A 17,230-nucleotide genomic window follows, 5' to 3' on the forward strand; every position below is an offset into this window, starting at 1 on the left:
GCAAAGGAAACTATCAGCAATGTGAAGAGAGAGCCTACAGAGTGGGAGAAAATCTTTGCCACTCATACTTCAGATAGAGCACTAATTTCCAGAATATATAAAGAACTCAAAAAACTACACCAAGAATACAAATAGTCCAATCAACAAATGGGCTTAGGATATGAACAGACACTTCACAGAAGAAGCTCTATAAGCAATCAACAAACATATGAAAAATGTTCAACATCTTTAGTAATAAGAGAAATGCAAATCAAAACTACACTAAGATTCCATCTTACCCCAATTAGAATGGCGATTATCAAGAATACAAGCAACAATAGGTGTTGGAGAGGATGTGGGGAAAAAGGTACACTCATACATTGCTGGTGGGGCTGCAAATTAGTGCAGCCACTCTGGAAAGCAGTGTAGAGATTTCTTAGAAAACTTGGAAGGGATCCACTATTTGAGCCAGCTATCCCACTCCTTGGCCTATACCCAAAGGACTTAAAATCAGCATACTACAGAGATACAGCCACATCAATGTTCATAGCTGCTCAATTCACAATAGCAAGATTGTGGAACCAACCTAGATGTCCTTCAACTGATGAATGGATAAAGAAACTGTGGTGTGTATATATATGTACATATATATACACACACACCATGGAATATTACTCAGCCATAAAAAATAATAAAATTATGGCATTTGCAGGCAAATGGATGCAGTTGGAGAATATCATGCTAAGTGAGATAAGCCAATCTCAAAAAACCAAAGGATGAATGATATCACTGATAATTGAATGATGACACATATAGGGGGTGGGAAGGGGGCAAGAATGGAGGAAGGAGGGACTGTATAGAGGGAAAAGAGGGGTGGGGGGGTGGGGGAAAGAAAAAAAAAAACAGAATGAATCAAAAACTATTACCCTAGGTAAATGTATGATTACACAAATGGTATGCCTCTACTTCATGTACAAATAGAGAAACAAGATGTATCCCATTTGTTTACAATAAAAATGAATTTAAAAAATATTTTAAAATAATGAAAAGGATGGGAGGGGAACAGGAATGGGAAAGACAGGGGAATGAATCTGACATGATTTTCTTATGTACATATATAAATACACCACAGCAGATCTCCACATCATGCACAACCATAAGACTGGGATCCTAATTAGAATAAGATACTCCATATATATGTCAAAATATACTCTACTGTCATGTATATCTAAAAAGAACAAATAAAATTTTAAAAATGAATAAATAAAAGGAGAACAAAAGATTCTCAGAAGAGGAAAAGGATTCATAAAATTCGACCTGGCTCAGGTGGAAATCACATTAACAAGCTCAGACTAACAATGAATACTGGCAAAGGCACAGCCACATGATTAGGTGTGTCATGAAAATAAGCATAATGGCACAACTTCCATATGGAAAATCTATTAATATTAGAACTTATAAACCAAAAAGGAGAAGCAAAAACCTGAAAATTTAAAAATGTATACTCATTTCAAAGCAATATATTGTATTCAGTTAAAAAATTTTTTTAAATAAAATAAAAATCATAGAGGTTTGATGCAAATACCAAATAAGGCAGCCTAGCTCCAGTGAAGGCAAAAAGTTAAGGAAGAACAGGAATCCTTAACCTGCACAAGCTTCTTGGAGCTACTGAACATTTTCAAGTGTATGGCTTTGATTTACAAATTTATAACTTCAATAAAAAAATAAAAAACAAAAGAAGAACATCACTGCCAAAACAAAAAAATTTAAACTAGAAAAAGCAGAAGTGCCACTGCAGAAAATCCATGTTGATGCCATGGAAGGCTGGCTTGGAAAAAAGCACATATATCTATTTTTTTAACAATGAAATATATTGGGTTGGTTAGAAATTATAGATATAGGGCACAGAAAATAAAGGTCCAGTATAAGAATAACTGATATACTTAAAAAGAACAAAATAAACAAGTTATTTACCAATGGAAGTAAACTTTCCTAACTCCTACCTCAAAAACAAACACACACAAGAATCCCCAAATAATCTGATTAAAAAATGGGCAAGACTTGAGTAGATATTTTTTCAAAGAAGATAAACAAATGACTAGCAAAGATGAAGTAATGCTCCTTGTCACTGATTATCAGAGAAATGCAAATGGGATATTATGAGATATCATCACACATTAATTAGGATGGGAGGAGGAGGAGGAGGAGGAGAGAAGAAAAGAAGTAAAGGAGAAGAAGGAGAAGGAGAAGGAGAAGAAGGAGGAGGAGGAGGAGGAGGAGGAGGAGGAGGAGGAGGAGGAAGAAAAGAAAAGAAAACAAGTATTGGTGAGGAGATAAAGAAATTAAAACCCCTGTGCACTATTGGTGGGATGATAAAATGGTGCAGTCATTGTGGAAAACAGAAAGGAAGTTCCTCAAAAAAATGAAAAATGGAACTACCACATGCTCCAGCAACCACACTATCCCACTTCTGGATATATTTCCAAAAGAATTAAAAATAGGATCTCAAAAAGTTATTTGTACATCCATGTCCATGCAATAGTATTTACAGTAACTAAGACAGAAGAAACAAATGTGCAATGAACACACAAACAAAATGTGGTATATACATACTACAGAATATTATTCAGCCATTAAAAAGAAGGAAATCCTGACACATGCTACAACATGGATGAAACTTCAAGACATTGTGCTAAGTGAAATAAACCAGACACAAACATGACAAATACTGTACAATTCAGGTTTTATAGTACCTAGAATAATCAAATTCATAGAGATAGAAAGAACAATAGTGGTTGCCAGGGACTGGGAGGGGAGGATAGAATGGGGAGTCTTTTAATGGGCATTGAGCTTCCACTTTCTAAGATGTAAAAGAGTTCTGGAGATTGGTTTCATGCTATGATTTGAATGTGTCCCTCAAAAGCTCATGTATTGAAAAATAATGACCAGATTCATATGTACTTGAAGGTGGGGTCTCTGGGACGTGATTAGGAGTAGATGAGGTCCTAAGGCACTAGTGGCTTTATTTATTCCCATATTTTGTTAATGTTGTATTATAATTGTTACATAATGGTGGGACAGGGTTATATATTTGTGCATGCACACAATATAACAATGTAATTTGACCAATGTAATTCCCTAGTATTTCCCCTTACTAGTGGCCTTACAAGAAGAGAGAGACCCACAATGACACACTTGCTCTTATTCCACCATGTGATGCCCTCTGCCATTCTATCATGCAGCCAAAGGGCCCTCACCAGATGCTGGTACTTGATGTTAGACTTTGCAGCCTCCAGAACCTTGAGCCAAAATAAACCTCTGTTTTTTATAAGTTATCTAGCCTCCAGCTTTTTGTTATAGCAACAGAAGACAGACTAAGACACTGCACAACAATGTGAAAGTACTTAACATTACTGAACTGTATAGTTAATGGTTAAGAGTGTAAATTTCATGGGCAATTTATCACAATTAAAAAAAGAATCTGCACCTTCCAGGAAAAATATTATGCAAATGATTTACAGTTGAAACATAGGTCTAAATCACTGAAATTTTATAGGAAAACAAAATCAGGAAGGGAAAAACAATCAAATTGCAAGGGAAAAACAACTGAGCCAGACTTAACTATCATTCTGGCCACAAGGAATAAGACAAAGGATTTATTTTCAGGACTCTATCAGAAATATGGAATAACTAAAAAATTCTACTTTTAAGTAACTGTTGACTTGCAATAGCAAGAACAAGACACTTCTAATTATAATCAGGATGTTTTTCACCCTGAAAAATCTACTTGACATCACAATGCAGCTACTCATATGACAAACCTATAATAATATGCTCAGGACTGCTTCAGCATAGACAGCCTGTCAGTCCATGTAAACATAGAATAACTGTGATGATAATGGTGACAAAAAATGCAGTCATAACTGCCAAAAAAAAGCGACCCAATGGAAATACATAATTAATGAGCAGAAAATCATCAGAAAAAGGAGAAAATTCTTCATGTTTTAAGAAAGGAGCTAATCAATACTGCTTCCCTGTAAGTTGATAAAAATCACAATTTTGGGTTTAAAGTTGCAAAAGGGAAGTAAAGAGGGAAACAGGATGATCAAGGAATAGCCATGCTAGCCTTTCTACCTGGGCTACCCATCCTTTCCAGAGTGGCCTCTACCATCAGAGAGGAAAATGGCCCAGCTGGGATGTGATCAGAATTCATTTGCTTCACATGCAGTGTTAGAACAAAGAAATTAGAACAGCACTGAAGAAATCAAGTAAGTTTTTTATGTTTGTTTTTAAATATCATTTCCACTTCTACTTCCCTTGTCCTTGGAGCACTGGGCCTCAGCCCACTCAAGAAGACAGGTACTTCATGTTAACGCTTTCATTTTCCACATGTAGGATCAGAGTTTCCATGCACCCCTCCAGCTACTCATTCCAAGCTTTTATCCTACCTGTGTCCTAAAAGTTAATCGTTCTTTCCATATGGCACGAATCTGATGCATTCAAGGAAAGGAACATGCCAGCCCACCCTGCTGATGAGAATTACAGAAAGAGAAACACAACTAAAGCATCTGCACTATTTTATTAATCTTTTATCAGTTAAGACTCCCATGTTCTAAAAACTGGAGAAATAAATCAAAAATTATATAATATAAACTCACTGACCTGATTTCAGGACTGGATGGACAAGCATACACTTTCCATTTCAGAAGTATGGAAAGAAACACTGTATCAAAATTCATAAAAATAACCAGGAACTGCAAGACAATGATTTATGGAAAAATCCCAAAACAGTAGTCACTACAGAGGCAAACGAAGTATTGGGCAAACCCTGCGTACAGTCTCAGGGTCAAGCTACTTTGTTATTATGTTTAGAAAATGGGGAGAATCTCTCCTTGAGGAATAAGGTAAAAAATGGGGTAGAACTATAGATTTCTGAGTTAAAGAATGAAGTCAAGCAAATATAATCAGTCATGAAGCAAGAGAGCAGGAAAAGACGGGATGAGATCAATATTTTAGGGGAATAAAGGAATGGAAGTCCATAGAGAAGACTGAGAAAATTCTCTTGGAAAGTAGGAAAATTAGAGTTCCTCTCTGGGTAACAAACAGGCTTAATCCTGTTTCTTTCCATAGCCCAAGGTCACAGAGTTTAAAGACCTGATCTTCTTCATAGTCTCTGCAAGCCACGACCTTCAGCCGTCTGCAAAAGTACCAAGAGCAGTAGAAGGATGGATGGGATTAGGACTTCTACCTAAGGTAGGAAGTACACTAAAGGACACAGTGGATTCATGTCTATTGCAGCATGTTAAAGAAGGGAGCCACTGAGCCAAGTTGGGGTGATTTCAGTCCACATTTCTCAAAATAAGGAGAATTACAACCTCTATAACCAAATCTCAGACAAGACAGAGTCTTCCAACCACAGCAGATGGAGGAGTCTAGGAAGATGCTTCCTTCTAAGAGTATGCTAAGAGTATGAGCATGTCTCTAACATAAGAAGTAGTTCCTGAATAGTCAAAAATAGGAATATGAATATGTATATTCATATTGGTAGAAGTGAAGGGAAGGGAAGAGAGAAGAAGAGAAACCAAATGGGGAGTGGGAACAAAGTGTTGAAACAGCTAGTCAGAAGGTCTGTGGCCACAGATCTGTGTCTGTGGCAGGAACAGTGATTCAACCCAGAATAACAGTTTTTCAACAACAGAGGGTTCTGTTGATAGAAGCGTCATCCATTATTTAGGTAGTTTTGAATTCATTTTTAAGTAGTTTCAAATTCAAGTACCTTTGGTGCAAAGTATCAAAATCAGTCCTGAGTGCTTGAATGAAAAAAACAGTGATTTTAAAACTGTACCCCAACATTAGAAAGTTATACCTGAAAGACAGTTTTCTGATGAGTTTGTACATGTAGGAAAATAGGTACTCAAAATATTTGTGATGCAATTGTTATAATCTTTCTACAATGCATATGGATTTATTGTGTGTGTGTGTGTGTGTGTATGCATCAAGATCCTAGAAAGTATGCTGAATCAAAGACTATGTAACTCCACAGCATACTACAGAACTATTACTAAGGGCAAAGATTTTCCTCCAAGGATATTTAATGCAAAATTGCATGCAAGTGGAAATTTTTGGAAATAATCTAAAAACATTCAATAATATGGTATTGCTGACTGAGTTATTAAAATGAGGTATTGTATACTTATTTGCAATTCAATTTTAGATAGCCAATAAAACTGTGTTGAAATATTTATCTATTTAGGAAAATACACATGAGAGAGATAATACATTATACTCTGAGGTGGTATGGGCAATTTAATTTTCTGCCAAAAAAAATGTATAGGGCTAAGATGATGTAATATAAACTAGATATACCTACCTGTCAAAATATACACAAAAAAATAAGATAAAATATACAAAGAACTACACTTTGGGCAATACACAACCATGATACCTGAGAGGTGGGGGGAAAAAAAAAAAAAAAAAAAAAAGGTGGGCTCTGTGATTGCCCTAGCTTCTTGCCTCCACAGGCCAGGGGAAATCTAGATGGAACCCAGGGAACTTTGGTGAAAAGCCAGATCTGAGAATTCAAGAATCTCAAGGAAGCTACAGCTCATATACTAGAGTACCAGAGAGGAGAGAAATAGAAATACAGAAAACTCCAAAAATCTGCCAAGTATCTTCTTTGAACACATGTGAGACTGTAACAGAAGCCAGAGAAATAGCCATCTGAAAAGATAATAGGGAATGGTACTTGATGCTCACACAGAGCTGGTAATCAGTCTCTGTTCCCATCAGCAAGACTAGAAAATCTCATAATTCATGGGACATTGAGTAGGGTACTCATAAGAATTTTGCCTAAGCAGTGGAAAACAATTAGCCCTAGACTAAACATTGACCTGATCATGCCTAACAAATCTTAAAAGCAAGACATAAAAAAGCAAATTGTTTCCAAGTAATTAACTGTGACTCAGAATAAAGTTTAAGATTATTTATAGGAACATAAAAATATCAGCATTCAATAGGGCAAAACTCACACAGTCTGGCATCCAATCAATGATTACTGGTCATACAAAGAAGACTCACAATGATGAAAAATATCACTCAGTTGAAATAGACCCCAAACAGATACACAGGTGTTAGAAATGACAAGCACATTAAAAGTTATTACAACTATATTCCAATCATTCAAAAAATTAAGGAGAAGACATAAAAGATATTTTAAAAGACCAAATCAAACTTGTAGAGACAAAAAAATACAATGTACAATATAAAGAAAACTTATACATTGGATGAGATTAACATAAAATTTGACTTGCAGGAGACTAGTTGATATAGTAAAAACAGATACTATCCAAAATAAACATTAAAAGAAAAATGATAGGATATTAGTGAATTGCAGGAAATTTTCAAGTGAACTACTAATATCTTTTCCTAAAGAGGACAGAAAAAATTTGAAAAATAAAAGATAAAAATTTCCAAATTTCATCAAAACTTTAAATCCACAGATTCAACATGCTCAATGAACCATAAGCATAAGAAACATCATAAATTTATCAAGACCTAATGATAAAGAGAAATTTTAAATTCACCAAATGACAAAAAGACATATGGCTCAAAGAAGAACATGAATAGGATGATAAAAGATTTCTCATCAGAAACAACACAAGCAAAAAGGCAGGAGATCAACATCTTTAAAGTAATGGAGGGAAAAATTATCCATCTAGAAATCTGATATTCTTGGAAACTTTCAAAAAACAAATTAAAACACAAATATTTTCAAACTTTAAAAAAACTTTAAAAGTTCATCACAAGCAAACTTTGGACTACATAAAACTTTAAAAAGGGAGTATATCAAAACAGAAGGAAAGTTATATCAGACAAAAATATGGATCTCTACAAAGAATGATGGACGCTAAAGTAGTAATAACATGAATAAATGTAAAGATCATTTTTATCATAAAATCTCATTAAGATATAATTGCCAACCCACAGAACAAGAGAGAACATTTACAAATCATATCTGATAACAGATGTATAAAGAATTCTTAAAACCAATAAAAAATAGACAAGCTAATTTTAAAATGGGAAACTATCCAAATAGACATTTTCCTAAGAAAAATAAAAATGACCAATAAGCAATGAAAAGGCATCTGGTATCATTAGCCATTAGGAAACCAGAAATCAAATGCATAGCAAGATATCAATTTGCAACCACTAGAAAAAGAAAACAGCAAGTATTGGTGAGTATGTGGAGAAATTGGAACTTTAATGCACTGCTGATGGAAATGTAAAATGGTACAACCATTATGAAAAATAGTCCAGCAGTTCCTCAAAATATTAAAGTTTCCATATAACCCAAAGTTCCATTTCTAGATACAATAGAACTTAAAATATATATCAACATAAAAATTTGTCTGAGAATGTTTGTAGACGTATTATTCAAAAAAGTGTAAACAATCCAAATTTTTAAGTGGATAAAAATTATGATATTTCCAAACAATGAAATATTTTTGGGTAATAAAAAGATGAAGTAATGATAAATGTTACAGCATGCATGAACCTTGAAAATATTACGCTAAGTGAACAAAGCCAGTCATAAAAGGCCACATATATTATGAGCTGTTTATACAAAATGTCTAGAATAGACTAGTCTATAAGACAGAAAACAGACTATTTTTCAGGGTCTTGGGGAAGGAGACATAGGGAGTAACTGATGATGGGAATGGGGTTTCGTTTGGGATGATAACAATTCTCTAAACTTGACTGTGGTGATAGTTCCCTAATATGAATATCTAAAAAAAAAAATCACTGAATTTTCACTTTAAATGGTTGAATTGTATGATATTGATATCTCATTAAAGCTGTAAAAACATAGTCAACAAAAATAATAACAATAGGGTTTATTACATAGGTAAATATAAAAAAGTTAAAAGAGAAAAACTGTAGTATATTACTAAGCAGGTTCATATACTACACATAAAGAGGTACACTTACATGTAGCCTCGAAGAAAGTAAAGCCTACTATAAACACTGAATCAAACCAGTAAAAACTAAGAATATAGCTAATGTGCCAACAAGATAAATTGAAATCATAAAACATACTAAATACTAAGAAGAAAAAAAAAAACAAATGGGACAAACAGAGAAACAGCAAGATGATAACCTTAAACATATTCATTTCAAAATACATAAATGCACACATTAAATGTTAATGGTCTAAACATCCTAATAAAAAGGCAGAGGTCTTCAGTTTGAACTGAAAGCAAGCCCAACTCTATGTTCTCTACAAATACCATACTGTAAAAATATTTAACAAATGCTCAAAAATAAAAGAATGAAAAATACATACCACACTAAAATCAGACAATAAAGCTGAAGTGCCTACATTAATATCTGACAGCATACATTTGAGAGTAAAACATAACACTGGGGTAAAGGTCATTTCATAATAAGAGGCCTATTCATCAACAAATGTAACAATCATCTAATGAGACTTTCAAAATGCACAAAGTAAAAACTGGTAACAGAAAAAATAAATGCATCCACAATGATAGTTAGAGACTTCAATTCCCCTATCATTAGTTGACAAAACAGAAAATCAGTAAGGATATAAAGGACTTAGAGAATGCAATTAACTTGATCTGGCTTTTTGAGAACACTCAACCCAACACCAGCAAAATACATATTCTTTTCAAATACAAAAGGAACTTGTACAAAAATAGACCATATTCTGGGTTACAAAACAAGTCTCAATAAATTTTAAAGGATTTGAGTCATTCAAAGTGTGTTCCCTGACTACATTTGAATTAAACTAGAAATCAATAACAGAAAGACCTCTGGTAGGTCCCTCAGTGCTGGAAAACTAGTTAACCTATCTCTACATATATTCCAAATCAAAGAAGAAATCACAGAAATTAGGAAGTGTTTTGAATAGAATGAAGATAAAAACAAAATATATCAAAATGTGTGGGCTGCCACTAAAGCAGTACCTAAGAGGAGAATCACAGCATTAAACACCCATAATAGAAAGGAAAAAGCCTCAAACAAATGACCTCATTTTTCACTATCAGAAACTAGAAAAAGATAATCTAATTAAAACCCAAAGAAAGCAGGAAAAAAGGGGGTAGAAGATGATAATGAAAACAAGATATAAAACAAACTCAAAAGATTTTTCTTTGAGAAAAATCAATAAATTTGCTAACCTTCTAACAAGATTTGTCAGGAAAAAAGAAAACAAACACACAAATTATTAATATCAGGAGTGAACAAGTAGTCATCACTGCTGATCTCACAGACATCATAAGGATAATAAATGGTAAAGACAGTACAGTATGGACAGAGAGAAACAAATGGATCAATAGAGCATAACAGAATCCAGGAGTAAACCTACACTTACATGGACACCTAATTTTTGACAAAGGTAAAGTAGGTCATATAATGAAGAAAGAATATACTTTTCTTCACTTTTAAATACTGAGATATAATTTAAGAATTTGATAGAACTATTGGATATCCACATGAAGAAAAATGGACTTTAATACATTATACCACACAAAAAAATTATCTGAAATATATCATAGATCTAAATGTAAAATTTATAACTATAAAACTTCTAGAAGAAAACATAAGAAGTTCTTCTCCACACCCCAGCAACAAAGAAGACAGCTTTGCTCCACCCAGCACTCCCTACCATGATGCACTGCCTCACTAGAGGCCCAAAACAACACAGTCTGCCAATCACAGACTGAAACTTCCCAAAGTGGAAGTCAAAGCAGACCTTTCCTCTTTATATGTTAAAAAGAAAAACAGAAAATCTTTGTATTCTTGGGGTAGGTGAAGTTTTCTTAGATAAGATACCAAAAACATGATTTGTAAAGAACAAACTGAAAAACTGAATTTCACTAAAATTAAAAACATGCTCTTCAAAAAACACTGCTAAGTAAATGAAAAGACAAATCACAAACTGTGAGAAAATACTTTCAAACAATGTATTTATTAAAGGACTCATATCCTTTATATTCATATCCTTAGATACTCATATCCTTTAAGGATTTGAGTATATAAAGAAATTTCAAAATTCAGTAAGAAATGAGACCCATTTTTAAAAAGAAGCAAAAAATTTGACCATTTCACCAAAGATAATATACAGATGGCACGTAAGAACTTAAGAACAATTAGGAAAATGCAAATTAGAACCACAACAAAATACCACTACATATCTACTAAAATGAATAAAATTAAAAATACATAACATACTAAGTATTGGTAAGGATGTAAAGGTACTGCAACTCTCACACACTGATGTGGGAATGTGAGATGGAATCTGGAAGCAATTTGACAGTTTTTTAAAAAGTAAAACATATACTTACTATCCAATTCAGTCATTCACTCTTAGGAATCTACCCAAGAGAAAAGACAGCATATGTTATGTTTATACAAAGACTTGAGCACAAATGTTTATAATAGCTTTATCCATAGTCAATTCATGAATAGTGAATAAATAAGTTGTTGTATAAACATACAATAAACTATTATTCAGCAGTTCTCTTAAATGGAAAACCCTGGCTTATAAGAAAATCTGACCACTAACAACTAACAACAAACAAAATAAAATCATACACTTGTAACAAAGAAAGGGAAGCCCAATGTAGGTGTCAGAAACGAAGTGAAAAGGATATCCCCATGAGAAAGCAGACCACAGCACAGGTCAGATCCTGAAAGGTGAGGGGGCACCCAGAGGAGAAGGAGAGAGATATAGACTCATATTTTTCGACAGCAATTGTAATAAGGATAGGTGTAAATGTGTACTATACAGTGAGAATCCTGGAAGTAGTAGTACCTTGGTAACAATAAGCCCACATATATATCTTAGTGTCTAAACACCATTCTCTATTGAAAGAAACCAGGCTCTCTGAAGAAATACCTGATTCCAGGGCTAAAGTCAGTGATGTACATGATGCTCTAGAACACCTCATACGGAATGCACATAATTAAGACAGCATTCAACAAATATGGATACATATGAAAAAGACAGTGAAACTCATTTAAAAGACATCCACTGAGTTATTCATAACTCTGAAAAACAAATTCATGAGCTCATTTTAGTAAAGTTTGATTTAAAAATGAATAGTTACATAGACTCAAACACTTCCCCACAAAATATTTATTAATTACAAAGGGTAAAACACAGACTTTACGGTAGAGAAGTCTGGAAGGTATCTCCTTAATAAAGTAAATATCCCCAGTAATAGGACAAATTGTTATTATGTGCCACTTGGTAGCATGCAATGAGAATATTACTTCTGTGACACTCCTGCCGAAGGATCAAAATCTAAATTTAATTCAAAGAAAACATGAAACAAGCCCAAACTGAGAATCCTTCTATAGAATAACTGGCCTATAATCTTCAAAAGATCAGGTCATTAAAAAAAAAAAAAAAAATTCCTGAGAAGCTATTTCATATTAAAAGTGATGAAGTAGAAATGGACTACTGAATGCAATACAAGATCCCAGACTGCAAATGGAGCGAAGTATGTGACATGCATGCATGAATATGTCACAACAAGCCCCACCTCCATGCATAATATCACAATGCACTAATAAAAACATTTCTTAAAATTCTGAATTGTACTCTTTGCTATCAAGGATACTGTTGTGACAATCGGGAAAACTAGAATGGGATCAGAAAATCAGATGACAGTAAAATAATGTTAATTTACTGATTTTGATGGTTGTTTTATGACTGTGTAGAAGAATATTTTTGTTTATAAGAAACATATAGTAGTGTTAGGGTATAAATATAAAAACAATTCTTGTTTTTTTTTTTTTCTTTCTTGTATTGAGAATTGAACCCAGGGACACTTTGCCACTAAGCTACAACCTCAGCCCTTTTTTATTTTTCTTGAGGCAGGGTTTCGCTAAGTTGCCCAGGCTGACCTTGAACTTGGGATCTTCTTGCCTCAGTCTCCCTCATGAGCAGATGAGATTGCAGGCATGTTCCATGGCACCCAGCATGAACAATTCACTTTTTTTTTCGGTGGGGAGAGGTTACCAGGGACTAAAGTCAGGGACACTCAATCACTGAGCCACATCCCCAGCTCTGTTTTGTACTGGGTCTCACTGGGTTGCTCAGCGCCTTGCCATGGCTTTGTACTCACATCCTCCAGCCTCACTCAGCCTCTGGGAGCCCCTGGGATTACAGGCATTCAAGTAATTCATTCTTAATTGACTTGGTCAGATAAAAGGTTCTTCCTGCTTGTGTACTGTGTACTTGTAACTTTTCTGTAAGCTTCAGAGGTGGCAGGGGGTAGGGGACGGGAAGGAGGAGGAAGGGAAACAGAAACATCTAAAATAAAATGTTTTAAATGAAAAGAAGTTTTATTGTTGCTGCTAACAGTAAGAACAGACATGACCAGTAATAAGTTTAATTTTTTTTTTTTAAATCTGGGAAAAAGTTAGTGTAACAAATTACATTACTATCCCAGACACACATGTGCCTGGTTTTAGAGAAGACAGGAAAAGACGTCTCAGACAAAGCATAAAGTTGAAGAGAAAGGTTGCCAAAAGTCAAATAGGTCTGTAGACAAAGGAGAAGTCTGCACCATAGTAAACACCCAGGCAGATTGTACTACCAAGTTTTGCTGTATTTTCAAAAGCTACAGAAATCTAGTATTAGATATATTTACATTCAATACAAAACAAAGAAAAGGGCAGATGCTCCAGCCATGTGGCCCTAAGTACTTCTGTTTCCAGAATATAGGAGAAATATGACAAGGTGCCATGTTCTTTGAAGATGGGAGATTATGAAATTTCTTCTGCCTACGAGTGAGAATAATCTCTTCCAGATGTTTGGCCCACAATGTGCTATTCAAAAATCTACAAGTCCTGTTTATTTTCAAAGTTCAAGAGCCAAATAAGAAACCTAATTTTCCTCGCTAACCTCTAATTAAACTGGAGATAAAAGTTAGCTTAAAAAAAAAAAATCAGTATACAACCTAAGTCTAGACTTATACATCCTGCCCAAAGTTTGAAAGTGGGGTGAAAAACATACCTGTTAAATACAATCTTAATATCGACTTCAGCATGGGGAAAATCATGAGGCACTTAATTTCATTTCCTTTCCTGTTCCCAGTTATGCATCATTCTTCCTCAGTGAAATCCCTGTTGGCAATAATGCTGAAACACAGTAAGCATAGAGGAGCACCCAAAGAAAACTAGCACTGTGCTGGAGGGTGGATTATTCCCAGCTGGGCTCCTGAGAACTCACATACAGAATTTGACCAACCTGAGGGGTCAGTAAGGGAAGGCGGGTCTCATTCTTTAAGATAACAATTCCATGGGCTCCATTTCAAACAGTACCACTCTGTTGATGCAATAAGGCAAGTCAAGCAGAGAAAATTAAATGAATCTTCTCTGTTCAGAATGATTTAGTAACTGTAAAAACAAAAATGGGCCTCCTCACTAAATTATAAGGATGGTATTCTAACTCCTATTTTCTTATTATGAAAGGGTTATTAAGTGTAAGAGTGGACACCTTTTAAAATAGTCACTGAAGCTGTTTATTAAGAAAGCAGCAGAAAATGGAAAGGAAAAGAAGTTCTTTCCTTTAAAAAAAAAAAAAAAAGACTGAAGAGATAGTTAAACCACAAGGTAGCCACGACGCCTGAGACATGACCTAGAAACAGCTGGGAGGCCCCGTTCTCCAGACTTGAAACCATCTAATCACCAGCCTGAAAGATGCCATCTGACAGGTCCAGAAGAACACCAGGGATATTCCAAACATGCAGAGAATGGAGAATCCCATACAGAAAAATTTCTAGTAGGGTGTAAAGGCAGTTAACAGTCACTCCAAAGAAAAGACAGCATTGTAAAAGCAGAAATGCAATTCTGGCACAAAAGGAATTTAGCAAGGAAAAGAAGAAATATTTTGCTGAGTTGATATTATAATTTTTAATAAAAAAAACTGAAACTGAAAAAATAAACAATCAAGCAGTCTCCATGGTTGCAGCTGCTACCTGACCAAGAATTTGCTGGGGCTTGAGAAGGAAGCCGTGTCCTAAGGACCAGGGTTAGTGTGATTGCTATTTTAAAATAAGAGTAATACTCCATTGTGTATACATACTCTAACTAGAATAAGGTATACTCCATGCTTGTATATCAAAATGGATTCTGCTGTCATGTATAACTAAAAAGAACCAATAAATTTTAAAAAATATTTTTAAAGATAAGTCACAAAGACAAAATGAAAAGGCAGCAACTCTATAAATCCTTTGTATTCCCACATTTCTCCATTTTACATACTGGAGTTCTGGGGTGTAAGAGACAAAACGTGGTGTGTTCAATCCATTGCAAAAACGTGGTTCCGGGGTTATAAGGAGGGTGTTTCAAAAAGGTCACCTCTTTGAAGACCCACCCCAGTTTCTTTGGGTGGTGGCTGTAGAGGTGACCAGGGTGACATGCACAGGCCCTCTTCCTCTCAGGTCTGACAGTTTTGTGATGGAGTCTGCTCTCAGATCCATACTAGATGAGCCTGTCAGGCTGGAGTTCAGAGCACCACGCTGATTTCTTCTGGCCTCACGCCCACATTGCAGCTGTTTGTACTTATTTGAGGTATGGTGTATTTTGAAACAAAATGAACCAGATCTCTCCCACTGCCTATCTCAGTGCCTGGTACTGGGGAACTTTAACTCCTTCACAGTCAGGCTCCCAACAACTGCAGCGCACCCAATCACATGGAAAAAGACAAGCAGGAGGCACAAGCACAGAGCCGGGATAGGTTCTACAAACGAAAAGCCCAATTCAAAGAAAAGGGCAGATGTACTATCACTTAGTTTTTGGACCCCACCTAGCTACACTGGTTTCAATCAGGTTACAGAAGTAATAAAGTAGGCAAGGGAAAGGAAATAGGTAGAGAAAACAATAAGTTGAATATAACCATTGAGAGGGAGAGGGAATATTTTCTTCTAAATCTTGATAATTTATCATGTGGTGCAAAATATAAAAATATAGGGCTATTTCTTCTATCAGCCCTCAGTGAAAGCTGAAAACAAAAATACATGACTCTCCCATGAAACTTCTTAACCACAATTTAACCAGAGGTTTTGATTTAGTAGAACCTAGTTAAATCCCTATACTTTTTATGGTTTTTTAAAATTTTTTATTTGTTCTTTTTAGTTATACAGGACAGTAGAATGTATTTTGCCATATCAAACATACATGGAGTATAATTTCCCATTTTTGTGGTTGTACATGATATGGAGTTACACTGGTCATGTATTCATATATGAATACAGGAAAGTTATGTCTGATTAATTCTACTGTCTTTCCTATTGCCATCCCCACTCCCTTCCCTTCATTCCCCTTTGTCTAATCCAGTGAACTTCTATTATTCCCCAACTCCCACCTCCACTTATTGTGAGTTAGCATCCACATATCAGAGAGAACATTCAACCTTTGCTTTTGGCTTATTTCACCTAGCATGATAGTCTCCAGTTCCATAATTTACTGGCAAATGCCATAATTTCATTCTTATCTATGACTGGATAATATTCCATTGTATATATGTACCATATTTTCTTGATCCATTCATCTGTTGAAGGGCACCTAATATACCTACTTTTAAAGTCTCCTTAAGTAGTTCTGAAGCAAACTTTTGATTACATGCCATTATCTTAAATCAGAATTCTTAAAGATACCTGTATAGGAACAAATTATTACATTCTATTTTATAGCTATTGAGTGATCAAACAGGATACAAGGTGAGAGCAGAGCAAGTTTTACCACGGAAAATAAGAGGACTGATTTCTGGGCCCTACCCAAGTCCTACAGAATCAGATTCTGTGCAGATGGAAACCATGAACCTGTATTTTATTTTAACAAGTGCCCAAAACCAGGTGTGCTAATTATTGCATTAGACTAGTGGTTCTCACAGTGTAGCCTGCAGCATCCTGAATTCAGTAGAGGGCTTGTTCAAACACAGGTAGCCAGACCCCCACCCCACTGAGGTTCTGATTCAGTAGGTCTGGAGTGGGCCCAAGAATTTGCATTTACTAAGGAGTTCCCAAATGAAGCTGGTACCACTCATCCTGGGGCCATACTTCAAGAAACACTAGGCTGTCCCTTTAATACATCAGTAGGCTCAAATGGCCTTTGACAGAACCCAAGACTCTACAGTCTCTGGTAAGTGTCTGAAGTATTCAGTATTGAGTAAAAATGGTTTCACGTGCTTTTGATCCTCAGCATAAAAGGTAAAGTTGGC

The 17,230-nt window shown here is 35.1% G+C and overlaps 1 protein-coding gene across 6 annotated transcripts in view; it reads right to left on the reverse strand.

Moving 5' to 3' along the window:
• Positions 1 to 17,230, reverse strand: part of LPAR1 (lysophosphatidic acid receptor 1) — a 140,067-nt gene that overhangs the window by 81,612 nt on the left and 41,225 nt on the right. The gene's annotated exons all lie outside the window — the stretch shown is intronic.

The sequence above is a fragment of the Sciurus vulgaris genome (assembly GCF_902686455.1).
Source record: "Sciurus vulgaris genome assembly, chromosome: 15".
NCBI lineage: Eukaryota > Metazoa > Chordata > Mammalia > Rodentia > Sciuridae > Sciurus > Sciurus vulgaris.